The 27,803-nt window shown below is 42.5% G+C and overlaps 1 protein-coding gene across 4 annotated transcripts in view; it reads left to right on the top strand.

Moving 5' to 3' along the window:
- The first annotated feature begins 8,770 nt into the window (after positions 1 to 8,770).
- GLIPR1 (GLI pathogenesis related 1) overlaps positions 8,771 to 27,803 on the top strand; it is a 69,127-nt gene continuing 50,094 nt past the window's right edge. For 2 of the 4 annotated variants that reach the window (XM_027543326.1, XM_027543323.1), the window contains exon 1: positions 8,771 to 8,851. The gene's annotated coding sequence lies outside the window, so the exon portion shown is untranslated. Of the gene's footprint in view, positions 8,852 to 9,945; positions 10,010 to 11,090; positions 11,108 to 27,803 lie in introns of those variants that run through there. The other 2 variants (XM_027543324.1, XM_027543325.1) reach the window with 2 other exon arrangements.

Below are 27,803 nucleotides of genomic sequence, written 5' to 3'. Positions count from 1 at the left end.
AAGTTGAGATGATAAGCTAAAATCTAGTGTAGAAAGGAAGACAAAACAGGAAGTAGTCAAATATGCATATTGATAAGACACTGTTCCTGACCAGACTCTTAGGCAAACTTCTCTAAACCCTGTTCCTGGTGGGGGGCCTTGACTTTGCACACTTCCCTCCATCCTTGTCAAATGTGCTTAGCTCAATTTCGGGAAAAATCCTACCAAATCAGTTTACAGAAAATTTCTGCCACTCTTTAGATCTGATTGCTCTTAATAACTCATCAAATATCTCCTCTCCCACCCTTGATACTTGATCACTCTGGCCTGCTACTAGTAATTTTCCAACCTCCAAATCCCTCCCCACCACACCAACTCTGTTCCTTGGCTATAAATTTTGGCTGCCTTGTTCTGAACTGAACCCAGTGCTAAACTGAAGTCTCTTCGTGAATGCAAAATAATGTCCATCAACAGAGGAATGGATAAAGAGATGTGGTACATATAAACAATGGAAAATTACCGAGCCATCAAAAAGAATGAAATAACACCATTTGCAGCAATATGGGTGGAACTAGAGATTGTCATACTGAGTGAAGTCAGAGAGAGAAAGATAAATATCATATTATATTGCTTATATGGGGAACCTGATACAAATGAACTTATTTATAAAACAGAAACAGATTCACAGACTTAGAAAATGGATTTATAGTTACCAGGGTAGACGGGTGGGAAGAAGGGATAGTTAGGGAGTTTGGGATTGACATGTACACACTGCTATATTTAAAATGAATAACCAACAAGGACCTACTGTCGAGCACAGGAAACTCTTCTCAATGTTAAGTAGCAATCTAAATGGGAAAAGAATTCAAAAAAATGATAGATATATGAATATGTAAAATATGATTCAATCTCCAATAAGAAAGGGTAAATTAAAACAACAGAAAAAAACTAGTTTCTTTTCCCCTATTGCAATAGTTTCTGAATTAAATCTATCTTTACTGCCTTAACTAGTGTCTGGCTCTGGTTGTCTTTGACAATATGCACAAACAGGTACATATAACACATAGCTCTGATGTTCAAGATACAATCTGGTCCTTACACAAATCAATCAATGTGATATGCCATATTAACAAATTGAAAGATAAAAACCATATGATAATCTCAATAGATGCAGAAAAAACCTTTGGCAAAATTCAGCACCTATTTATGATTAAAACTCTTTCAAAAAATGGACATAGAAGTAACCTACCTCAACAAGTAAAGGGCATATATGATCAGCCTACAGCAAATATTATTCTCAATGGTGAAAAACTGAAAGCATTCCCCCTAAGATCAGGAACAAGACAAGGGTGTCCACTTTCACCACTATCATTCTACATAGTTGTGGAAGTCCTAGCTACAGCAATCAGAGAAGAAAAAGAAATAAAAGGAATCCAGGTCGGAAAAGAAGACGTAAAGCTCTCAATGTTTGCAGAAGACATGATACTGTACATAAAAAACCCTAAAGATAGTATCAGAAAATTACTAGCGCTAATGAGTGAATTTAGCAAAGTAGCAGGATACAAAATCAATACACAGAAACCACTTGCATTTTTATATACTAACAATGAAAAATCAGAAAGAGAAATAAGGAATCAATCCCATTCACCATTACAACAAAAGAATTAAATGTCTAGAAATAAACTTACCTAAGGAGACAAAAGAACTGTACACAGAAAATTATAAATTACTGATGAAAGAAATCAAAGATGACATAAACAGATGGAGAGATATTCCTGTTTCTGGTTAGGAAGAATCAATATTGTGAAAATGACTATACCAAGAAATGCAATCTACAGGCTCAATGTTCAGTTCAGTTCAGTTCAGTTCAGTCACTCAGTTGTGTCTGACTCTTTGCAATCCCATGAATCACAGCACGCCAGGCCTCCCTGTCCATCATCAACTCCCGGAGTTCACCCAGACTCACGTCCATCGAGTCACTGATGCCATCCAGCCATCTCATCCTCTGTCATCCCCTTCTCCTCCTGCCCTCAATCCCTCCCAGCATCAGAGTCTTTTCCAATGAGTCAACTCTTCCCATGAGGTGACCAAAGTACTGGAGTTTCAGCTTTAGCATCATTCCTTCCAAAGAAATCCCAGGGCTGATCTCCTTCAGAATGGACTGGTTGGATCTCCTTGCAGTCCAAGGGACTCTCAAGAGTCTTCTCCAACACCACAGTTCAAAAGCATCAATTCTTCGGCACTCGGCCTTCTTCACAGTCCAACTCTCACATCCCTACATGACCACAGGAAAAACCATAGCCTTGACTAGACGGACCTTTGTTGGCAAAGTAATGTCTCTGCTTTTGAATATGCTATCTAGGTTGGTCATAACTTTTCTTCCAAGGAGTAAGCGTCTTTTAATTTCATGGCTGCAGTCACCATCTGCAGTGATTTTGGAGCCCCAAAAAATAAAGTCTGACACAGTTTCCACTGTTTCCCCATCTATTTCCCATGAAGTGATGGGACCGTATGCCATGATCTTTGTTTTCTGAATGTTGAGCTTTAAGCCAACTATTTCACTCTCCATTTTCACTTTCATCAAGAGGCTTTTTAGTTCCTCTTCACTTTCTGCCATAAGGGTGGTGTCATCTGCATATCTGAGGTTATTGATATTTCTCCTGGCAATCTTGATTCCAGCTTGTGCTTCTTCCAGTCCAGCGTTTCTCATGATGTACTCTGCATATAAGTTAAATAAACAGGGTGACAATATACAGCCTTGATGAACTCCTTTTCCTATTTGGAACCAGTCCGTTGTTCCATGTCCAGTTCTAACTGTTGCTTCCTGACCTGCATACAGATTTCTCAAGAGGCAGGTCAAGTGGTCTGGTATTCCCATCTCTTTCAGAATTTTCCACAGTTTATTGTGATCCACACAGTCAAAGGCTTTGGCATAGTCAAGAAAGCAGAAATAGATGTTTTTCTGGAACTCTCTTGCTTTTTCCATGATCCAGTGGATGTTGGCAATTTGATCTCTGGTTCCTCTGCCTTTTGGAAAACCAGCTTGAACATCAGGAAGTTCATGGTTCACATATTGCTGAAGCCTGGCTTGGAGAATTTTGAGCATTACTTTACTAGCGTGTGAGATGAGTGCAATTGTGTGGTAGTTTGAGCATTCTTTGGCATTGCCTTTCTTTGGGATTGGAATGAAAACTGACCTTTTCCAGTCCTGTGGCCACTGCTGAGTTTTCCAAATGTGCTGGCATATTGAGTGCAGCACTTTCACAGCATCATCTTTCAGGATTTGGAATAGCTCAACTGGAATTCCATCACCTCCACTAGCTTTGTTCGTAGTGATGCTTTCTAAGGCCCACTTGACTTCACATTCCAGGATGTCTCGCTCTAGGTCAGTGATCACACCATCGTGATTATCTGGGTCATGAAGATGTTCTTTGTACAGTTCTTCTGTGTATTCTTGCCATCTCTTCTTAATATCTTCTGCTTCTGTTAGGTCCATACCATTTCTGTCCTTTATCGAGCTCATCTTTGCATGAAATACTCCTTTGGTATCTCTGATTTTCTTGAAGAGATCCCTAGTCTTTCCCATTCTGTTGTTTTTCTCTATTTCCTTTATTGATCGCTGAAGAAGGCTTTCTTATCTCTTCTTGCTATTCTTTGGAACTCTGCATTCAGATGCTTATATCTTTCCTTTTCTCCTTTGCTTTTCGCTTCTCTTCTTTTCACAGCTATTTGTAAGGCCTCCCCGTACAGCCATTTTGCTTTTTTGCATTTCTTTTCTATGGGAATGGTCTTGATCCCTGTCTCCTGTACAATGTCATGAACCTCATTCCATAGCTTATCAGGCACTCTATCTATCAGATCTAGTCCCTCAAATCTATTTCTCACTTCCACTGTATAATCATAAGGGATTTGATTTAGGTCATCCCTGAATGGTCTAGTGGTTTTCCCTACTTTCTTCAATTTAAGTCTGAATTTGGCAATAAGGAGTTCATGATCTGAGCCACAGTCAGCTCCTGGTCTTGTTTTTGTTGACTGTATAGAACTTCTCCATCTTTGGCCACAAAGAATATAATCAATCTGATTTCGGTGTTGACCATCTGGTGATGTCCATGTATAGAGTCTTCTCTTGTGTTGTTGGAAGAGGGTGTTTGTTATGACCAGTGCATTTTCTTGGCAAAACTCTATTAGCCTTTGCCCTGCTTCATTCTGTATTCCAAGGCCAAATTTGCCTGTTACTCCAGGCGTTTCTTGACTTCCTACTTTTGCATTCCAGTCTCCTATAATGAAAAGGACATCTTTTTTGGGTGTTAGTTCTAAAAGGTCTTGTAGGTTTTCATAGAACCGTTCAACTTCAGCTTCTTCAGCATTACTGGTTGGGGCATAGACTTGGAGTACTGTGATATTGAATGGTTTGTCTTGGAAACGAAGAGAGATCATTCTGTCGTTTTTGAGATTGCATCCAAGTACTGCATTTCGGACTCTTTTGTTGACCATGATGGCCACTCCATTTCTTCTGAGGGATTCTTGCCCACAGTGGTAGATATAATGGTCATCTGAGTTAAATTCACCCATTCCAGTCCATTTCAGTTCGCTGATTCCTAGAATGTTGACATTCACTCTTGCCATCTCTTGTTCGACCACTTCCAATTTGCCTTGATTCATGGACCTGACATTCCAGGTTCCTATGCAATATTGCTCTTTACAGCATCAGACCTTGCTTCTGTCACCAGTCACAACCACAACTGGGTATTGTTTTTTCTTTGGCTCCATCCCTTCATTCTTTCTGGAGTTATTTCTCCACTGATCTCCAGTAGCATTTTGGGCACCTACTGACCTGGGGAGTTTCTCTTTCAGTATCCTATCATTTTGCCTTTTCATACTGTTCATGGGGTTCTCAAGGCAAGAATACTGAAGTGGTTTGCCTTTCCCTTCTCCAGTGGACCACATTCTGTCAAATCTCTCCACCATGACCCGCCCATCTTGGGTTCCCCACAGGCATGGCTTAGTTTCATTGAGTTAGACAAGGCTGTGGTCCTAGTGTGATTAGATGGACTAGTTTTCTGTGAGTATGGTTTCAGTGTGTTTGCCCTCTGATGCCCTCTTGCAACACCTACCATCTTACTTGGGTTTCTCTTACCTTGGGCGTGGGGTATCTCTTCACGGCTGCTCTAGCAAAGCGCAGCCATTGCTTCTTACCTTGGACAAGGGGTATCTCCTCACCACTGCCCTTCCTGACCTTCAATGTGGGATAGCTCCTCTAGGCCCTCCTGCGCCCGCGCAGCCATGGCTCTTCTGCCATATGGATGGTGTCATCTGCATATCTGAGGTTATTGATATTTCTCCCAGCAATCTTGATTCCAGCTTGTGCTTCTTCCAGTCCAGCGTTTCTCATGATGTACTCTGCATATAAGTTAAATAAGCAGGGTGGTAATATACAGCCTTGACGTACTCCTTTTCCTATTTGGAACCAGTCTGTTGTTCCATGTCCAGTTCTAACTGTTGCTTCCTGACCTGCATACAGATTTCTCAAGAGGCAGGTCAGGTGTGATCCCTATCAAATTACCAATGACATTTTTCACAGAACTAGACAAAAAAATTCACAATTCATACAGAAGCAAAGAAGACGCCAAATAGAAAAAAGCAGTCTTGAGAAAGAGGAATAGAGCTGGAGGAGTCAAGCTTCCTGACTTCAGACGATACTGCAAAGCTACAGTAATCAAAACAGTATGCTTCTGGCACAAAAACAGAAATATAGACCAATGGAACAAGATAGAAAGCCCAGAAATAAACCCATGCACCTACAGGTACCTTATTTTTGACTGAGGAGTCAAGAACATACAATGGGGCAAAGACAGCCTCTTCAATAAATGATGCTGGGATAACTGGTCAGCTACATGTAAAAGAATGAAATTGGAACACTTCCTAACACCATACACAATGATAAACTCAAAATGGATGAAAGATACAAATGTAAGACCAGAAGCTATAAAACTCTTAGAGGAAAACATAGGCAGGACACTCAATGACATAAATCAAAGATCCTCTATGACCCACCTCCTACAGTAACAGAAATAAAACCAAAAGTAAGTAAGTGGGACCTGACTAAATGTAAAAGATTTTGCACAGCAAAGAAAACTGTAAGCAAGGTGAAAAGACAACCCTCAGAATGGGAGAAAATCATTGCAAATGAAACAACTGACAAAGGATTAATTTCCAAAATATACCAGCAGCCTCATACAACTCAATGCCAGAAAAACAACCCAATCAAAAGTGGGAAAAAGATCTAAACAGACATTTCTCCAAAGAAGATAAACAGATGGCTAACAAACACATGAAAAGATGTTCAATGTCGCTCATTATTAGAGAAAGGCAAATCAAAACTACAATGAGATATCACCTCACATCTGTCAGAACAGCCATCATCAAAAAGTCTACAAACAATAAATTCTGGAGAGGGTGTGGAGAAAAGGGAACTCTCTTGCCCCGTTGGTGGGAATGTAAATTGATACAGCCACTATGGAAGATAGTATGGCGATTCCTTAAAAAACTAGGAACAAAACCACTATATGACCCAACAATCCTACTCATAGGCAAATACCCTGAGGACACCAAAATTGAAAAAGACACATGTATCCACTGTTCTCTGCAGTACTATTTACAATAGCTAGAACATGGAAGCAACCAGATGTCCATCAACAGATGAATGGATAAAGAAGTTGTGGTACATATACACAGATGGAATATTGCTGCTGCTAAGTCACTTCAGTCACGTCCAACTCTGTGTGACCCCACGGACAGCAGCCCACCAGGCTCCCCCGTCCCTGGGATTCTCCAGGCAAGAACACTGGAGTGGATTGCCATTTCCTTCTCCAATGCATGCAAGTGAAAAGTGAAAGTGAAGACGCTCAGTCGTATCTGATCCTCAGCGATCCCATGGACTGCAGCCTTCCAGGCTCCTCCATCCATGGGATTTTCCAGGCAAGAGTACTGGAGTGGGGTGCCATTGCCTTCTTCAAGATGGAATATTACTCAGCCATAAAAAGGAACACCTTTGAGTTGGTTCTAATGAGGTGGATGAACCTAGAACTATTATACAGAGTGAAGCAAGTCAGAAAGAGAAAGATGAATATCATATTCTAATGCATATATACAGAATCTAGAAAAATGGTACTGAAGAATTTATTTACACGGCAGCAATGGAGAAACAGACATAGAGAACAGACTTATGGACATGGGGAGAGGGGAGGAGAGGGTGAGATGTATGCAGAGAGTAATATGGAAACTTACATTACCATATGTAAAATAGATAGCCAATGGGAATTGGCTGTATGGCTCAGGAAACTCAAACAGGGGCTCTGTATCAACCTAGAGGGGTGGGATGGGGAGGGACATGAGAAGGAAGTTCAAAAGGGAGGGGATATATGTATACCTATGGTTGATTCATGTTGAGGTTGGACAGAAAACAGCAAAATTCTACAAAGCAATTATCCTTCGATAAAAAATAAATAAATTATAAAGATACTATATGGTCTTAATGTCCGTATGATAATGATGGAAGTGCAAATTAGTACAAGTTCTGAGGGTAATTGGACATTCTCTATGTGCAATCTTAAAAACACTCATATCTTGTTACTCAGTAATTCTATTTCTATGAATCAATCCTACTATGTATGGCTTATATATAAAGATATCCACAGCAACATTATTTATAATAAAGAAAAACAGAAAAGAATCTGAATGCCTAACAATAATTTGTTATGTAATGTTATGAGGCACTCAGAATGATTTGAGGAAACATTGTACAGCCCTCAAAATCTTTATGAAAAGTCATAATGACCAAAAATACACTTATGAAATAGTGGTAAGTAGAGAAAAAAAAAAACAATATACTAAATTGCATGAAATTATGCCCACATTTAACAAATTTCTGCATATGTTGTTGTTGTTCAGTCACTAAGTCATGTCCGACTCTTTGCGACCCGATGGACTGCAGCATGCCAGGCCTCCCTGTCCTTCTCTATCTCCCGGAGCTTGCTCAAACTCATGTCCATTGAGTCAGTGATGCCATCCAACCATCTAATCTTCTGTTGTACCCTTTCCTTCTGACCCTCAGTTTTTCCCAGAATCAAAATTATGCCCACATTTAACAAATATCTGAATGTGTGTTTTACATATACATTAAAAAAACATATATATGTATGTGAATGTATCTATATGAACACAAAACACTGAAAGAAGTACACCAAAAGGGTAACAGCTGGAGGGCCTCTTCTGAGGTGGACTGATAGGTGTTGGTTTTCCTTTTCAAAAAGCCAAGATTCCTGGGAATTCTTTGTGGTTCAGTAGTTAGGGCTTTCACTGCCCATGGCCTGGATTCAAGCCCTGTTTGGGAAGCTAAGATCCCACAAGCCACTAGGCACTGCCGAAAAAGAGTCAGGATTCTTTGATGGATACAGAATAAGCCACTCTGACAAGATTAAGCAGAGAAAGTATTTATTACAGCAAATAATGTAGCTGACAGAATGGACGAGGGTGCTGTAAAAACAGTCCTAAAGCAATGTCCAGATCTGGCTGATTCTGTGTAAGAAATGCTAGCAACAGGATTTTTCTACAGCTGCTGGCTGTCAGGAAGTCTAGAAAGCTACTGCTAAACTGCACCCCCAGAAGCTGTACATGTCTGGTGCCACACTGCCAGTAAAAATGGGAACAATGCGGAAGCAGCTCCCACGTGTTACTCATCTCCAAGTGATCAGAGGGTTGATATATAACTGACCTAAACCATAAAAGGACAATTCTGACTGCTGGAAGAACATAATGCAGGGGCAGGGGAGGAAGCAAGCAGACTGCTGGGGAGATCATCACCATATTCCAGGTGAGAGGTAAAGATTGACGGGTGAGAAGTGGTTGAACTCTGGGTGTATTTCAAGGGTGACTCCTATATCTTGACCTGAGAATGTGGGGGCCTCGGCTGTAGCATAACTGAGACAGGAAAGATCATAGGTAGAAATCATAATCGAGCAATGTGCTGGGGTGTCCGCAGTGCAGAAAGTCAAACTCTGGTGACAGGTGTTTGCGGCAAACTTCCCTGGTGGCTCAGACAGCAAAGCGTCTGCCTACAATGCTGGAGACCTGGGTTCAATCCCTGGGTCGGGAAGATTTCCTGGAGAAGGAAATGGCAACCCACTCCAGTATTCTTGCCTGGAAAATCCCATGGACGGAGGAACCTGGTGGGCTACAGTCCATGGGGTTGCAAAGAGTAGGACACGACTGAGTAACTTCACTTTCACTTTCAAGGGTTTATTGCAAGTTGACTTTGCAGAGCTGTGTGGTCTTATGTAAGGCAGTTGTGGGCAATTGACAGTGAAGTGTGAGTTACTAATCTAATTTGATATGGTTTGCTCTGCTTGAGGAAGAAAACACTGGTATCTTGGGAGGAAGCAGTCTACATTGTTGTCAGCTGCCTCTCTCCCTAATCAATTTGATCTGTTGGTCTCCAACATTTGTACCAGCTGCTGCTGCTAAGTCACTTCAGTCGTGTCCGACTCTGTGCGACCCCATAGAGGGCAGCCCACCAGGCTCCCCCGTCCCTGGGATTCTCCAGGCAAGAACAATGGAGTGGGTTGCCATTTCCTTCTCCAATGCATGAAAGTGAAAAGTGAAAGTGAAGTCGCTCAGTCGTGTCCGACTCTTCGCGACCCCATGGACTGCAGCCTACCAGGCTCCTCCGTCCATGGGATTTTCGAGGCAACAGTACTGGAGTGGGGTACCATTGCCTTCTCCGATTTGTATGAGAGCAGATGTCAAATGAAGTCTTTCTCTTGAAATGTGTACCCAAGGCTCAAGCCCCTGAAGTCTGGTCACCGTCTAGGTAGTGGGGGAGGGCTTGGTATGGTCCCTTTCAAGGAGATCAAGAGCAGTCTTTGTTCTTACAGGTTCCAAATCAGAAGTGTGGGGGAAAAGTCAGAACCATTAGTTTGGAGAATCCAGACATCTGAGGAAATTAGAATTCAGGATTCAGTCCAGTTTACAGGTACATACAAAGTCTCAAAGACAAAATTAACAGGATTAGAATCTAATAGAAAGATACAAACATAAATTTTCTCTATACTATCATCCCCATTTTTTATCAAAAATAATCCTAGTAAAACTAATTTGTTTTCACTAAAGTTAGCCTGATAATTTATAATGACTATATAAGATCTTTTTAAGACTGCTTTGCTGAAGCAAGGTGCTGGGTTGACTTTTCCAAGAAGCTTTATTGGCTCCATTAAGTGAAAGTGAAAGTGAAGTCACTCAGTTGTGTCCTACTCTTTGCGACACCGTGGACTGCAGCCTACCAGGCTCCTCTCTCCATGGGATTTCCCAGGCAAGAATACTGGAGTGGGTTGCCATTTCCTTCTCCAGGGGATCTTCCCAACCCAGGGATCAAACCCAGGTCTCCCTCATTGCAGGCAGACACTTTAACCTCTGAGCCACTTTATTGGCTCCATAAAGCTAACCTCAATTCCTTAAAGCTGTCTGGTCATATCTGAGTTTATGCTTCTCTCTCTCGAGTATGACAATCCAGTCAAACCCTTGGTAATTAAACCACTTGGGTCATTTCAGGGGCTCTGAAAAGTTCTGGTACTGTGGTCCTTTATGTCTCAGTGCAGAAAAGAAATCAGAGGGAGGCAAAGTGATAGATAAGAAGTGATTTATTAGAGCAGAATGCTTGTGAGGTTTACAACTGCCACGCCCTGAGAACTTACCAGGCTATAGTTTTATAATCAAAGGAAAAGTGGGGAGGGGAGGAGGCCTTCTTTGTCTTTCTTTTTTTTTTTCTTTGTCTTTCTTGAGCAGAAGTCATGCTTTCATTAACAGCTCCTCCTCCTGATTGAGCAGAGGCGTTTTCTTTTCCGCACATGTTGAAGTTAGGTCCACAAAGTATCATTTATCATGTGTGCAGAGAGCATGTCCCAGGGATCATTAACTTACTGAGCTCACTGGGCAGGATGTGGGTCATGCCACCATTGCGTTATTGTTTGGGGTCACGTCTCATGCTTCCTTTGCGTGGTTTCGTTGCTAAGCAAGCCCGCTTGGTTGTGTGGTAAAGCAAGCCTGCTCTCTCGAGCCATCGTTTAACTTACAGGTAAACTTTTCTACTTATAGGCCCCTGATGGGATTAACTAATCACCTACTTTGTCCCTTTACTTTGTCCTTGTCAGTAATACAGCAAATATTTCCAACTGTGTCCTGTTAGAAAAGACCAGATGCTTAATGAACTTATGCAAATAACTTAACTCTATTGCCATGAAAAGAATACTTAAGGGTTTCCAAATTCAAGAGGGATCAAGTAGAGAGAAAAAGTAAATATTTCATCTTTGTTTACTAGGGTATACTTTACCAAAATGCTGCAAGACATAGATAGCTTGAGAGAAGTTTCCTTAACTTTGGAAAAGCATAATATAAAAGAACTGGCAAAGTTTAAAACAAAATGTCATAAAAATTATAATCGTCCTCCCAGTTTGCTCAGTCTGATGTAATTAATACTTGTTCTGCTTGAATCTAGTTTTTTCATTAGTTCTGGCAAGTTTAACCCAATTTAATTTTATGATCTTAAGCTTCACAGAAGCCAGTACCTGTCAAAATCCTTTCCATGAATTTCTCTGAAGATGAAATATTTTTGCAGAAACACTTTTACAAAAGCACCTGAGTAAAACAGTAACTTTCTGTAAATGACAAAAGACTTTGAGTGCATTATAATGGAATTTGGAGGGTATTTTGTTTTTTCGGTGACACATGTTTATGATAATATCTGATCAATTCTCCCTAGATGGTTGTTCACTTGCTCTCTGTACATCCCCTGCTCTATCAGTCTCTGCTTTACCTTCACCCTACTCACAGGACTGATCTTTCCTCTTGCTGCTAGATCCTAATCAGTGCATGCCTACATATTTGCCCCAGGCCCAGACTATGATAGCTCTAAAGGTTAGGAATACCTTATCCAAAGGACAAAAAGAGGTGCTCCTCTGCTGGTTTCCCTGGTAACCAAAGAGCCAACCTGAGGTCAGTTCCCTTTATAACTGGTAACTTCTCCTCCTCCCACCAATCCCTCACCATCCCATAGCAAAGACTACTGCCATGTCTTGCCTTCTGTCTGTCACACAGGGTGGAGTATTGCTCCAGGATTTTGCTTCAGACATGTAAGATCCCCCTTTAAAGAATGTCTCTGTCACTGACTCTGAAATAAGGAAGAAATCTTGTTTGCTATTTCAAGATAATCATGAAAGTAATGTTGCTTATCAGCTTGAATTATACAAAATAGCCCGCCTCTGGGAACTTTGCCTCTCAGAAAACATCATGGCCAGGCCCAGCTGTGAATGACTGCAGGTGCAAAGAAATGAACACACTCCCTCCGGAGGCTGGTGGGAACTAGGAAATGCTCGACTTCACTCCCCCGCCTTTCAGCAGAAAGAGGTCTGAATTCTAACTCAGGCAAGACGGTCCTGTGAGACAGGAGCTCACCATTTTCTCTCTGCTGGTTCTCCAAATAAAGTCACCATTCCTTGCACTAACAGTTCCTCTTTTGATTTTTTTGCCCTGTTCTGTGACAAGCAGTACGACCTTGGACTAGGTAACAAATGTTGGTATAGCCAGCCAGAATCCTTGCTACTCCTTGGCTAGCCAGCCTGGCTTGGGAATTTTCTGGTAAGGTCCTAGCAGATGCCAGGACCTCCTATCCTGAGGATCTCATCTTCAAAATTCCCCAAAGCAGCACTGGCTGCCCCCACATTTGGCAGCGGGAACAGGGCAGTGGTATCTCTTTAAACTTTAGTTCCCTCATTTATTAGTTTTTTGGTCATGCCATGAGGCATGCGGGATCTTAGTTCCCCAACCAGGGAACGAGCCCATGCCCTCAGCACTGGAAGCACGGAGTCTTAACCACTGCACTGCCAGGGAAGTCCCTGGCAGGTGGAATAAGGAATCAGCATACGGGAGCGGCCACAGGCTTCATACAGAAGGGCAGGTCACTCCGGTGTTTACAGATAGAGATTTTATTTCCTCTCCATTTGGGCCTTTTTCTTCAGACTGCCTTTACTTGAGTTGGGTATCCTGTTGGAGAGTGGAAAGAGTTGCTGGACTTTTACAGCTCGGTTTGTGACCTGGTTTATCTGTTTCTTTGGATGCTAGGATTTGTGTGTGCAGTTTGTGTTTTGTCTGTCTTGAATTTCTGTCTTTGAAAACAGATAATGTTTCTATGATCTCTAAAGAAAGCCTTCTAAGGCACATTTTGGATAAGTGACCTGATTACAGCTGTGAACATGGGTGAGATGAAGATGCTATATTGTATAATAACAACGTGTGACCACAGTACTTGTTAGGATCTCTACAAGTGGTTTGGGCAGGATTATGTGAGGACCCTGTGGGATACGTACTGATCTTCTTGCTCAGTTATTTATGTTGCTTATGGTTTCCTGTGTCATTGGTATCTGTAAAACCCAAGACCAAAGTTGAGGGTTTATTTAGGATTTTCTGTTTGACTGTGGTCCTTTAGGTCCTTTTGAGGTTTTCATTTTATTTTGTTTAGTATGCTTTCTCCATGCGTTCATGTCAGTCGCTCAGTTGTGTCCGATTCTTTGTGACCCTAGGTACTGTAGCCTGCTAGCCTCCTCTGTCCATGGGGTTTTCCCAGCAAGAATACTGGAGCGGGTTGCCATTTCCTCCTCCAGGGTATCTTCCAACCCAGGAATTGAACCCACATCTCCTGCATTGCTTGAGGATTCTTTTCACTGAGCCACCCAGAAAGCATGTTTCTTCATATACACTCAATTTAGTTCTGTGATATTTAAAATATTTATTGATGTCACATGGAGGAAAAGAACAGGAAAAAAACAAAACCAAACCTGTTCTTATCCCAGAGTGAGACATTTCCAGGAAGAAAGTCTCCAGTTGGTTCCTAAAAATCAGCTAAAACTACAAATAGAAATGGACATGCCTTTCCCGTGTTGCTGCTGCTGCTGCTGCTAAGTCACTTCAGTCATGTCTGACTCTGTGCGACCCCATAGACAGCAGCCCACCAGGCTCCTCCGTCCCTGGGATTCTCCAGGCAAGAACACTGGAGTGGCTTGCCATTTCCTTCTCCAATGCGTAAAAGTGAAAAGTGAAAAGGAAGTCGTTCAGTCATGTCCGACTCTTTGCGAACCCATGGACTGCAGTCTACCAGGCTCCTCTGTCCATGGGATTTTCCAGGCAAGAGTACTGGAGTGGGGTGCCATTGCCTTCTCCGAGATTGCCTCTAGGCTAACATAGAAACAATAAAAGCCTCTCCTGTGGCAGAAACAGGAACCTGAAGGGAAGAAGCCTGGGAGCTTCCTTAGACTTGAGACACCAATTCCCCATAGGAGCCCCACTTAAAACTTACAGAGAAAGAGCCCGTTGTCCTTCCTGATGTCTTCCATCAGGACAGCTTGACATCAGAGTCTAAAAATAACCCCAGAATTGCTTTAGAACCTCCCAAGGTGGGAACTCAACACAGAGGAAACTGCCCCACCAAGGACTGGAAAATAGACTTTACTCAAATGCTTTGAGCTGCAGGAAATTTTGGATAACCTTCTAGTGTTTGTGGATTCTTGTTCAGAATGTGTGTGTGTGCTTTATGGTTGAGTTGTGTCCGACTCTTTGTGACCCCATGGACTGTAACCTGCCAGGCTCCTCTATCCATGGGAATTCTCCAGGCAAGAATACCAGAGTGGGTTGCCATGCCCAGGGGATCTTCCTAACCCAGGGATCGAACCCAGAACTCCTGTATTGTCGATTCTTTATGATCTGAAGCACCCTCCTCCAGGGAAGACCAAGAATACTAGAGTGGGTAGTCTGTGCCTTCCCTAGGGGATCTTCCTGACCCAGGAATCCAACCGGGGTCTTCTTCATTGCTGGTGGATTCTTTAACAGCTGAGCTACCAGGGAAACCCTTTTTTTGGATAGTGAGAAGCATATCCCACTGGACAGAAAGTCTGAAGTCATTAAAGTCCTCTGAAGAGAAATTTGGGCTTCCCTGGTGGCTCAGAGGTTAAAACGTCTGCCTGCAATGCGGGAGACCTGGGTACCGTCCAAGGGGTCACAAAGAGTCAGACATGACTGAGCAACTTCACTTTCACTTTTCAAGAGAAATTATCCCCTGATTGGGGTTAAGGCATTGAAACTACTTTCATCCCAGAGACCACAATCAACAGGAAGAGCTATGAAACTGAATTATACATTTAAAAAGGAACATCTCTAAAACATGTCCAGACTAAAGTAACTTGGGATGAGGCCTTCCCAGTTGCCTGACTACAGATCGGTGGGTCCAGGAAGCAGGCTTCAATTAAGCCACTTTGAAATACTATATGGTAGGCCATTTCCAGGTGTCTGCCCAAGCAAGAGAATCCATAGACACTCTAAGACAGTGGTCCCAACCTTTTTGGTACCAGGGACCAGTTTTGTGAAAGATGATTTTTCCACAGATCGGGGTGGAGGGGTAGGTTTAGGTGATGATGCAATTGATGGGGAGCTGCAGACACTTGCTGGCCCAGCCCTCACCCACGCTGTGCCACCTGGTTCCTAAAAGGTGGTGGACCAGTCTATAGCCCGGGGGTTGGGGACCGCTGTTGTAGGATACCCAGCAGTTGCCTATTATATTAAACTTTGGGCACAATACTAACCTCTTCATGAGTTTGCCTCCAACAGGTCTGCCTATCTACATGAAGTAGATGGTAATTTCTCTGTAGCTGGAGTACGAGTCAATCAATTTTTTTTGTTTATGTCTAACTAAATAGCATAGGAATTTACTACATGTATTGGGAACTGGAACTCAAGCCCCAAGTTCAACTATGAATTAGACAACTAAGTGCCAAGAGGATTCATCTGCTTCAGGTAATTGTAGCTAAAAAGGAACAGACTAAGGAGACTAAAGAATATTCATTCCTTCCATTCAGCAGCAAGTAGACAGAAAGTTGATCGCCCCTTTCCCCACAAGATGACGGAATGGGCATTGATAGTAGGAAATTGTAATAGGGACAAATGTTTTGTATTTCAAGTTAATCACCAAAGGGCTTTTGCCTATCAGCTTAAGTTATACATAAGGGTCCATCTATGAGAACTTTGCCTCCAAGTAATGAGCATTAGGGGCTTCCCAGGTGGCGCTAGTGGTAAAGAACCCAGCTGCCAATGCAGGAGACATAAGAGACTTGAATTCAATCCCAGGGTCTGGAAGATCCCTGAAGCAGGACATGGCAACCCAGTCCAGTATTCTTGCCTGGAGAATCCCATGGACACAGTCCTTTATGGAGGGCTACAGTCCATAGGATCACAAAGAGTCAGACACAACTGAAATGACTAGCACAAATGCACGCAATGAGCATTAAGCAAAAATACCTTTGTTTACCTCACAAAACTCCCTGACCAGGCCCATCTGTCAGACAGGAAGACATGAACATATCACCTCTGGAGGCTGATAGGAACCAAGAAATGCTTGACTTTACTCCCTCCCCTTTTTGTATAAAAGAAACCGGAATTTTAACTCAGGCAAGATGTTTCTTTGAGACACAAACACACCATCTTGGTTTTCTGGCGTTCCAGATGAAGTCACTATTCCTTGCCCCAACAACTTGTCTCCCAAGTTGGCCTGCCATATGGTATACAACAAAAAAGAAACAGTGAGCAGTATAACTTAGACTGGGTACAACTCTGGGCTCTTTCTTTGGTCTTGAGGCTGCACAAGTACAGGGCTTGCAGGCCTGTGGATTGCAGCCTAATAGACAGTAACTGAAATTAGGTCTAACAGTATTCAGTTGAGCCACTCAGTCCTGTCTGGCTCTTTGTGACCCCATGGACTGCAGCACACCAGGCTTTCTTGTCCATCACCAACTCGCAGGGCTTGCTCAAACTCATGTCCATCCAGTCGGTGATGCCATCAAACCATTTCATCCTCTGTCATCTCCTTCTCCTCCCACCTTTGATCTCTCCCAGCATCAGGGACTTTTCCAATGAGTCAACCCTTTGCATCAGGTGGCCAAAGTATTGGAGCTTCAGCATCAGTCCTTCCAATGAATATTCAGGGTTGATTGCCTTTAGGATTGACTGGTTTGGTCTTCTTGCAGTCCAAGGAACTCTCAAGAGTCTTCTCCAACACCACAGTTCAAAAACATCAATTGTTTGGCATTCAGCTTTCTTTATGGTCCAATTCTTACATCCATACATGACTACTGGAAAAACAAAAGCTTTGACTAGATGGACCTTTTTTGGCAAAGTAATATCTCTGTTTTTTAATATGCTGTCTAGGTTTGCAATAGCTTTTCTTCCAAGGAGCAAGTGTCTTAATTTCATGGGTGCAGTCACCATCTGCAGTGATTTTGGAGTCCAAGAAAATAAAGTCTGTCACTGTTTCCACTGTTTCCCCATCTGTTTGCTATGAAGTGACAGGACCAGATGTCATGATCTTCATTTTTTGAATGTTGAGTTTTAAGTCAACTTTTTCACTCTCCTCTTTCATTTTCATCAAGAGACTCTTTAGTTCTTCTTCACTTTCTGCCATAAGGGTGGGGTATCTGCATATCTGAGGTTATTGATATTTTTCCCAGAAATCTTGATTACAGCTTGAGCTTCATCCAGCCCAGAATTTCACATGATGCACTCTCAGTTCAGTTGAGTTCAGTTCAGTTGCTCAGTCTTGTCCGACTCTTTGCGACCCCATGAATCGCAGCACGCCAGCCCTCCCTGTCCATCACCACATCCATCGAGTCAGTGATGCCATCCAGCCATCTCATCCTCTGTCATCCCCTTCTCCTCCTGCCCCCAATCCCTCCCAGCATCAGAGTCTTTTCCAATGAGTCAACTCTTCGCATGAGGTGGCCAAAGTACTGGAGTTTCAGCTTTAGCATCATTCCTTCCAAAGAAATCCCAGGGCTGATCTCCTTCAGAATGGACTGGTTGGATCTCCTTGCAGTCCAAGGGACTCTCAGGAGTCTTCTCCAACACCACAGTTCAAAAGCATCAATTCTTCGGCGCTCAGCCTTCTTCACAGTCCAACTCTCACATCCATACATGACCACTGGAAAAACCATAGCCTTGATTAGACGAACCTTTGTTGGCAAAGTAATGTCTCTGCTTTTGAATATGCTATCTAGGTTGGTCATAACTTTCCTTCCAAGGAGTAAGGGTCTTTTAATTTCATGGCTGCAGTCACCATCTGCAGTGATTTTGGAGCCCAAAAAATAAAGTCTGACACTGTTTCCACTGTTTCCCCATCTATTTCCCATGAAGTGATGGGGCCAGATGCCATGATCTTCGTTTTCTGAATGTTGAGCTTTAAGCCAACTTTTTCACTCTCCTCTTTCACTTTCATCAAGACACTTCTTAGTTCCTCCTCACTTTCTGCCATAAGGGTGGTGTCATCTGCATATCTGAAGTTATTGATATTTCTCCCGGCAATCTTGATTCCAGCTTGTGCTTCTTTCAGTTCAGTGTTTCTCATGATGTACTCTGCATCCAAGTTAAATAAGCAGGGTGATAATATACAGCCTTGATGTACTCCTTTTCCTATTTGGAAAAAGTCTGTTGTTCCATATCCAGTTCTAACTGTTGCTTCCTGACCTGCATACAAATTTCTCAAGAGGCAGATCAGATGGTCTGGTATTCCCATCTCTTTCAGAATTTTCCACAGTTTATTGTGATCCACACAGTCAAAGGCTTTGGCATAGTCAAGAAAGCAGAAATAGATGTTTTTCTGGAACTCTCTTGCTTTTTCCATGATCCAGTGGATGTTGGCAATTTGATCTCTGGTTCCTCTGCCTTTTCTAAAACCTGCTTGAACATCAGGAAGTTCATGGTTCACATATTGCTGAAGCCTGGCTTGGAGAATTTTGAGCATTACTTACTAGCGTGTGAGATGAGTGCAATTATGTGGTAGTTTGAGCATTCTTTGGCATTGCCTTTCTTTGGGATTGGAATGAAAACTGACTTTTTCCAGTCCTGTGGCCACTGCTGAGTTTTCCAAATTTGCTGGCATATTGAGTGCAGCACTTTCACAGCATCATCTTTCAGGATTTGGAATAGCTCAACTGGAATTCCATCACCTCCACTAGCTTTGTTTGTAGTGATGCTTTCTAAGGCCCACTTGACTTCACATTTCAGGATGTCTGGCTCTAGGTCAGTGATCACACCATCGTGATTATCTAGGTCGTGAGGATCTTTTTTGTACAGTTCTTCTGTGTATTCTTGCCATCTCTTCTTAATATCTTCTGCTTCTGTTAGGTCCATACCATTTCTGTCCTTTATTGAGCCCATCTTTGTGTAAAATGTTCCTTTGGTATCTCTAATTTTCTTGAAGAGATCCCTAGTCTTTCACATTCTGTTGTTTTCCTCTACTTCTTTGCATTGTTCGCTGAAGAAGGCTTTCTTATCTCTTCTTGCTATTCTTTGGAACTCTGCATTCAGATGCTTATATCTTTCCTTTTCTCCTTTGCTTTTCGCTTCTCTTCTTTTCACAGCTATTTGTAAGGCCTCCCCATACAGCCATTTTGCTTTTTTGCATTTCTTTTCCATGGGGATGGTCTTGATCCCTGTCTCCTGTACAACATTATGAACCTCCATCCATAGTTCATCAGGCACTCTGTCTATCAGATCTAGTTCCTCAAATCTATTTCTCACTTCCACTGTATAGTCATAAGGGATTTGATTTAGGTCATCCCTGAATGGTCTAGTGGTTTTCCCTACTTTCTTCAATTTAAGTCTGAATTTGGCAATAAGGAGTTCATGATCTGAGCCACAGTCAGCTCCTGGTCTTGTTTTTGCTGACTGCATAGAGCTTCTCCATCTTTGGCAGCAAAGAATATAATCAATCTGATTTCGGTGTTGACCATCTGGTGATGTCCATGTATAGAGTCTTCTCTTGTGTTTTTGGAAGAGGGTTTTTGTTATGACTAGTGTATTTTCTTGGCAAAACTCTATTAGTCTTTGCCCTGCTTCATTCCGTATTCCAAGGCTAAATTTGCCTGTTACTCCAGGTGTTTCTTGACTTCCTACTTTTGCATTGCAGTCCCCTATAATGAAAAGGACATCTTTTTTGGGTGTTAGTTCTAAAAGGTATTGTAGGTCTTCATAGAACCATTCAACCTCAGCTTCTTCAGCATTACTGGTTGGGGCATAGACTTGGAGTACTGTGATATTGTATGGTTTGCCTTGGAAACGAACAGAGATCATTCTGTCGTTTTTGAGATTGCATCCAAGTACTGCATTTCGGACTCTTTTGTTGACCATGATGGCTACTCCATTTCTTCTGAGGGATTCCTGCCTGCAGTAGTAGATATAATGGTCATCTGAGTTAAATTCACCCATTCCAGTCCATTTCAGTTCGCTGATTCCTAGAATGTTGACATTCACTCTTGCCATCTCTTGTTTGACCACTTCCAATTTGCCTTGATTCATGGACCTGACATTCCAGGTTCAAGCAGATTAAGAGGACAAAATCAAGTTTAATATGTACATATGGGGAATGCACATAGCATAAGAAACTACAAAGATAGAAGGCAAGGTGAGGTATATAAGTCATCTTGGACCTAGGAGAAGGAGGTAGAGGTCTAAGACTTCTAGGAGAAGTAAGATAATCCACATGAAGACAAAAAGAGTTAATGCATGATCAACAAGTGTTTGCTGGGCCATCTAGAGACAGTGGGACTCAAGAGAGGACAGTGATCAAACAGACCTTGTTATGTTCTTTCCTGTCTACCATACCTAGCTTACAATATACTGTAGTTATTTATCAAGCTCCCGGAGATGGTGAAGGACAGGGAAGCCTGGCATGCTATAGCCCTTGGGGTGGCAAAGAGTCCACAATGATTGAGTGACTGAACAGCACCAAGAGTTATCTATGGTGATAACTCCTTCCTAGAATGGGACTTCTATCTGAAAGTCTCTAGGCAATTAGAAGGACAGTCAAATGTTCTTTCTGAGTCTTTTGGGCCTTGCTTGTTTTCAGTATGAATTAATCTGCATGCCAGATATGCATCTTGGGGCAGCCTTCCTGGAACCCCATCAGTTCCCTCTAATGAAACTTCCTTAATAATTTCATATGTAAAAAACTGACCTGGTGACTGTACAGAAAAAAGTAAGTAATAAATTGGTAAAATTGCAAAGAAAGAAAAGAACATAGATTAGAATGATATTGTTGTTCAGTCACTCAGTCACGTCTGACTCTTTGCAAACCCATGGACTGCAGCACGCCAGGCTTCCCTGTCCATCGCCAACTCCCAGAGTATACTCAAACTCATGTCCATCGAGTCAGTGATGCTATCTCACCATCTCATCCTCCATCATCCCCTTCTCCTCCTGCCTTCAATCTTTCCCAGCGTCAAAGTCTTTTCTAATGAGTCAACTCTTTGCATCAGGTGGCCACAGTATTGGAGCTTCAGTATCTGTCCTTCCAATGAATATTCAGGGTTGGTTGCCTTTAGGATTGACTGGTTTGATCTCCTTCCAGTTCAAGGCATACTCAAGAGTCTTCTCCAACACCACAGTTCAAAAGTATCAATTCTTCAGTGCTCAGTTGGACCATAAAGAAGGCTGAGTGCTGAAGATTTGATGCTTTTGAACTGTGGTGCTAGAGAAAATTCTTGAGTCTCTTGGACAGCAAGGAGATCAAACCAGTCGATCCTAAAGGAAATGAACCCTGAATATTCACATCCATACATGACTACTGGAAAAACCATAGCTTTGACTAGACGGACCTTTGTTGGCAAAATAGCGTCTCTGCTTTTAAATATGCTGTCTAGGTTGGTCATAGCTTTTCTTCCAAGGAGCAAGCATCTTTTAATTTCATGGCTACAGTCACCATCTGCAGTGATTTTGGAGCCCAAGAAAATAAAGTCTGTCACTGTTTCCATTGTCTCCCCATCTATTTTCCATGAAGTGATGGGACCGGATACCATGATCTTAGTTTTTTGAATGTTGAGTTTTAAACCAACTTTTTCACTCTCCTTTTCCACTTTCATCAAGAGGCTCTTTAGTTCTTCACTTTCTGCCATAAGGGTGGTGTCATCCACGCTGGGGTGGTGCATATCTGTGGTTATTGATATTTCTCCCAGCAATCTTGATTCCAACTTGGGCTTCATTCAGCCCAGCATTTCTCATGATATACTCTGCATATAAGTCAAATAATCAAGGTGACAGTACATAGCCTTGACATACTCTTTTCCCAGTTTGGAACCAGTCCTATGTTCCATGTCTGTGTCTGTTGCTTCTTGACCTGCATAAACATTTCTCAGCAGGCAGATAAGGTGTTCTGGTATTCCATCTCTTTAAGAATTGTCCACAGTTTCCTGCAATCCACATAGTCAAAGGGGCTTCCAGGTAGAGCTAGTGCTAAAGAACCCACTTGCCAATGCAGGAGACATAGAGATGTGGGTTCCATTCCTGGGAAGGGAAGATCCCCTGGAGGAAGGCATGGCAACTCACTCCAATATTCTTGTCTGGAGAATTTCCATGGACAGAGGAGCCTAGCAGGCTGCAATCCATAGGGTTGCACAGAGTTGGACATGACAGTAGTGACTTAGCATGCATGCATGCACACAGTCAAAGGTGTTAGCATAGTCAGTGAAGCAGAAGTAGACGTTTTTCTGAAATTCTCTTGCTTTTTCTATGATCCAGTGGATGTTGGCAATTTGATCTCTAGTTCCTCTGCTGCTGCTGCTGCTGCTGCTGCTGCTGCTAAGTCGCTTCAGTCGTGTCTGACTCTGTGCGACCCCATAGATGGCAGCCCGCCAGGCTCCCCCGTCCCTGGGATTCTCCAGGCAAGAACACTGGAGTGGGTTGCCATTTCCTTCTCCAATGCATGAAAGTGAAAAGTGAAAGTGAAGTCGCTCAGTCGTGTCCGACTCTTCGAGACCCCATGGACTGCAGCCCCACCAGGCTCCTCCATCCATGGGATTTTCCAGGCAAGAGTACTGGAGTGGGGTGCCATTGCCTTCTCCTCTGCCTTTTCTAAATCCAGCTTATACATCTGGAAGTTCTCGGTTCATATATTGTTGAAGCTTGAAGGATTTTGAGCATGATTCTGCTAGCATGTGAAATGAGTGCAATTGTATGGTAGTTTGAACATTCTTTGTCATTGCCCTTCTTTGGGATTTGAATGAAAACTGACTTTTTCCAGTCCTGTGGCCACTGTGGAGTTTTCCAAATGTGCTGGCATATTGAGTGCAGCACTTTCACAGCATCATCTTTTAGGATTTGAAATAGCTCAGCTGGAATTCCGTCACCTCCATTAGCATTGTTCATAGTAATGCCTCCTAAGGCCCACTGGACTTCATACTTTAGGATATCTGGCTCTAGGTGAGTGATCACACCATCGTGGTTATCTGGGGCGTGAAGATCTTTTTTGTATAGTTCATCTGTGTATTTTTGCCACTCCTTCTTAATATCTTCTGCTTCTGTTAGGTCCATAGCATTTCTATCCTTTATTGAGCCCATCTTTGCATGAAATGTTCCCTTGGTATCTCTGATTTTCTTGAAGAGATCTCTAGTCTTTCCCATTCTACTATTTTCCTCTATTTCTTTGCATTGTTCACTTCAGAAGACTTTTTTATCTCTTCTTGCTATTCTTTGGAACTCTGCATTAAGATGGATATATCTTTCCTTTTCTCCTTTGCCATTTCCTTCTCTTTTCTCAGCTATTTGTAAGGCTTCCTCAGACAACCATTTTGCCTATTTGTGTTTCTTTTTCTTGGGTATGGTTTTGGTCCCCGCCTCCTGTACAGTGTTATGAATCTCTATCCATAGTTCTTCAGGCACTCTGTCTATCAGATCTAATCCCTTGAATCTATTTTGTCGCTTCCACTGTATAATAGTAAGGGATTTGATTTAGGTCATACCTGAATGACATAGCGGTTTTCCCTACTTTCTTCTATTTAAGTCTGAATTTTGCAGTAAGGAGTTCATGATCTTAGCCACAGTCAGCTCCTAGTCTTGTTTTTGTGACTGTAGCTCAGATCATGAACTCCTTATTGCAAAATTGAAGATAAACAAACAGAAAATGAAGTTGAACAAGCAGAAAAGAACCAACTGGGCAACGTTTCTCCACATCCTGTTACATAAGTTCCCCAACGCTGGGACTGAAAGGTTTTTGCTATAAGTCACGTGCAATGCCAGGATTCATGGCCTCTGGAGGACAGGAATTCGATCCAGTGCCAGAGACAAGGATTGCTTGATTGCTCTTGATTGCTCAGAGCTTACTGTGTAATAAAGTCTTTTTAAAGTGTATAGGAGACAGAGAAACCTTCTGACATAGACATCAGAAGGGGACAAAAAGAGTGCCCCCTTGCTAGTTTTTAGCAAGGAGTTACATACCTACTAGCAAGCTGCTAATTAGAGGAAGGAAACACCTCAAAATTGAGATTTACACCAGGCCCCTCCCCCACAACATGCATTTTGAGATAGCACGGGCACAGGATGAGTCATCCCTGGCCACAAAACGACTGGCACGAATCTTGAAGAAACCAGATTCCCAAGCAAATACATAGTTCATTAATATAGCTTAAGAAAACATTTCCAAGAAAAGCACAGTGGTTAACTCAAGGTTTGAGACAAAGTTCAGTTCAGGTGGAACCAGATGTCGCCATGACAATGCAGGATTAGAAGAGAAAAGAAAAAGCTGTCTGCCACTTGTAGTGAATTTGCTCCTGCCACCTGGAGACCTCTGACTTCCCTACTGAAGCTATTAACACTCTCAGGACTTTGTCCAGAAAAACTGTTAAACTTCTTTTAGCACATGTAAATTAGATATTATTTGCCCTGCTGGATTCACAAAAAGCGCTATTTTTCAACAGTGATTGCACAAGGTCCTCCTTGCTGAATATCAGTGCATTTAGGGCATGATGATTTTAGAGTACCACAAAGGCTAAGCTAGTAACTTCTGAGTGTAGTATTTTCAAGGTTTGCATAGCAGTATTGAAGTCTTTTTCTATTACTGTGAAAAGATTTTTAAGACTGCTTTTTCCAATGTACAGTCTTTAAAGCTTGGGAATAAGATCCTCGGTGCTGAAAAGACCTTGAAATTGTGATACATGGCAGATTCTCTGTGATTTCTCAGCTAGTGTGCTTATCTGGCACAAGTTTATGAGCAAAGTAACTTTTGTTTAGAATTTGGCTGGCATTTGCGGTGCGGTATTTGGTCACAGAAGGACCCTGGCATCCAAACCCACATCACCCTGAACATTTGGGGGGGAACCTTTACACATGTGGTTGTCACAGTAAAAAGACACGAGTGGTTTACAAACAAGGTTAGCATGCTGTGGTTGTTATTGCTGTCGTTCAGTCAATAAGTCATGTCTGACTTCTTGCAACCCCATGGACTGCAGCACGCTAGGCTTCCCTGTCCTTCACTATCTCTGAGCGTTGGCGCAAGTTGCTCAGTCATGTCTGACTCTTTGCGACCCCATGGACTCTTCACTCCATGGAATTCTCCAGGCCAGAATACTGGAGTGGGTAGCTGTTGCCTTCTCCAGGGGATCTTCCCAACCCAGGAATGAAACCCAGGTCTCCTGCATTATAGACAGATTCTTTACCAGCTGAGCCACCAGGAAACTCTGAGTTAACTTAAACTCGTATTCATTGAGTTGGTGATGCCATCCAACCATCTCATCCTCTGTTGCCCCCTTCTCCTGCTGCCCTCAATCTTTACCTGCATTAGGGTCTTTTCCAATGAGTCAGCTCTTTACATCAGGTGGCCAAAGAATTGGAGCTTCAGCATCAACATTCTAATGAATATTTAGGACTGATTTCCTTCAGGATTGACTGGTTTGATCTTGCAGTCCAAGGGACTCTCAAGAGTTTTCTCCAGCACCACAGTTCAAAAGCATCAGTTCTTCAGTGCTCAGCCTTTCTTATGGTCCAACTCTCACATCCATACATGATGACTGGAAAAACCAAAGTTTTGACTATATGGACCTTTGTCAGCAAAGTGATGAATGGGTTTTAATACACCATCTAGGTTTATTATAGCTTTTCTTCCAAGGAGCAAACATCTTTTAATTTCATGGCTGCAATCACCATCCACAGTGATTTTGGAGTTCAAGAAAATAAAGTCGGTCACTCTTTCCATTGTTTCCCCATCTATTTGCCCTGACGTGATGGGGCCAGATGCCATGATCTTAGTTTTTTTAATGTGTCTGTGAGATCTAATTCCTTGAATCTATGCATCACCTCCACTGTATCATCATAAGGAATTGATTTAGGTCATACCTGAGTGGCCTAGCTGTTTTCCCTACTTTCTTCAGGTTAAGCCTGAATTTTACATTAAGGAGCTTATGATCTGAGCCACAGTAAGCTCCAAGTCTTGTTTCACTGACTTATATAGAGTTTCTCCTATAGAGAACCTTATATAGAGGTTCTCCATCTTTGGCTGCCAAGAATATAATCAATCTGATTCTGGTACTGACCATCTGGTGATGTCTATGTATAGAGTCCTCTCTTGTGTTGTTGGAAGTGGGCGACCATTTTAAGTGGTGCTAAGGACTGACGCTAAAGCTGAAACTCCAATGCGAAGAGTTGACTCATTGGAAGAGACTCTGATTCTGGGAGGGATTGGGGGCAGGAGGAGAAGGGGATGACAGAGGATGAGATGGCTGGATGGCATCACCGACTCGATGCACATGAGTTTGGGTGAACTCCGGGAGTTGGTGATAGACAGGGAGGCCTGGCATGCTGCGATTCATGGGGTCTCAAAGAGTCAGACACGACTGAGCGGCTGAACTGAACTGAGCTGATAGTGTCCAAACACCTCCATTCTCCATGTGCTCCTGTCAGTCTGTGAGAGAGAAAGCAAGAAAAAAATAACTGATATAAGAGGTCGATAGTTTGGTTTTGGCAGCTATAAAGCTTATTTGTCACCTAACCAAGTAAGTTTAGATTTTTGATCCACCCAAATATAGTTTATGGTTTGGGGCAGCCTTATCATGGGGACAGCTGCAGTAGCCCAAAGTATACAAGGGTCTTTATTTTATTTATTTATTTTTTTTTTTGGTTGTGCTGGGTCTTAGTTGTGACATAAGAGATCTTGTATCTTCCTTGCAGAATGCAGGATCTTCTGCGGCAGGTAGGATCTAGCTCCCATCCCAGGCCACCTGCACTGACGGTGCGGTTTTAGCCCTGGGCCAGGGAAGTCCGGCAGGTGACTTTTGAGACAGCCAGGACATGTGGTGATTTGACAGACATTTGTGCCCAAAAGGGAGATGCTAGAGTCCCTTACAACTTCCTTAGGAGACTCAAAGATTACACCTGTGGAATCAAACCACACAATTTGCTTTGCGATTTTGTCCTGGTAGGTTACCCAGGAAAGAGACAGTGTCATGTTCGTTTTCAAAGCAAAAGGAAAGCTTTTCACCTGTTATCTTTATCTGGATAAGGGACAGTCCTTGGGCTTCTGGAGTTTTTCTGGGGCCCAAATGACTCACTAAAGAGAGGCAGAGTGGTGGTTTTCTTGTGGATATCGTACCCGGCCACTCATCCCCCTTCTGTACTTGGCCCACTTTGTGTTCACAGTAGTAGGAACAAAGACTAGTGGAGGCTATTTTGCACTCCCTGGGCGTTGACATAATCAATAGACTGATTAGTTTACATGGCCAGGGTTCGGTAAATTAGCATAAGGTTTACCCCCTTATGAGAGGGTTAGTAAGAGCAAGACACAAGTTGAAAATGAGCCCACAGTGGAGACTTAGTGGACAAATAGGATAGAAAGAGAAAAGCGTTCTCCAGCTAGGCTTCCAATAAATGCTTAGTACGCATGGAGAAAGGATTCATTGATAAGAAAATGGGGTTTT

Source organism: Bos indicus x Bos taurus, chromosome 5 (genome assembly GCF_003369695.1).
Source record: "Bos indicus x Bos taurus breed Angus x Brahman F1 hybrid chromosome 5, Bos_hybrid_MaternalHap_v2.0, whole genome shotgun sequence".
Classification (NCBI taxonomy): domain Eukaryota; kingdom Metazoa; phylum Chordata; class Mammalia; order Artiodactyla; family Bovidae; genus Bos; species Bos indicus x Bos taurus.
This window is presented reverse-complemented; position numbering and strand designations above follow the sequence as displayed.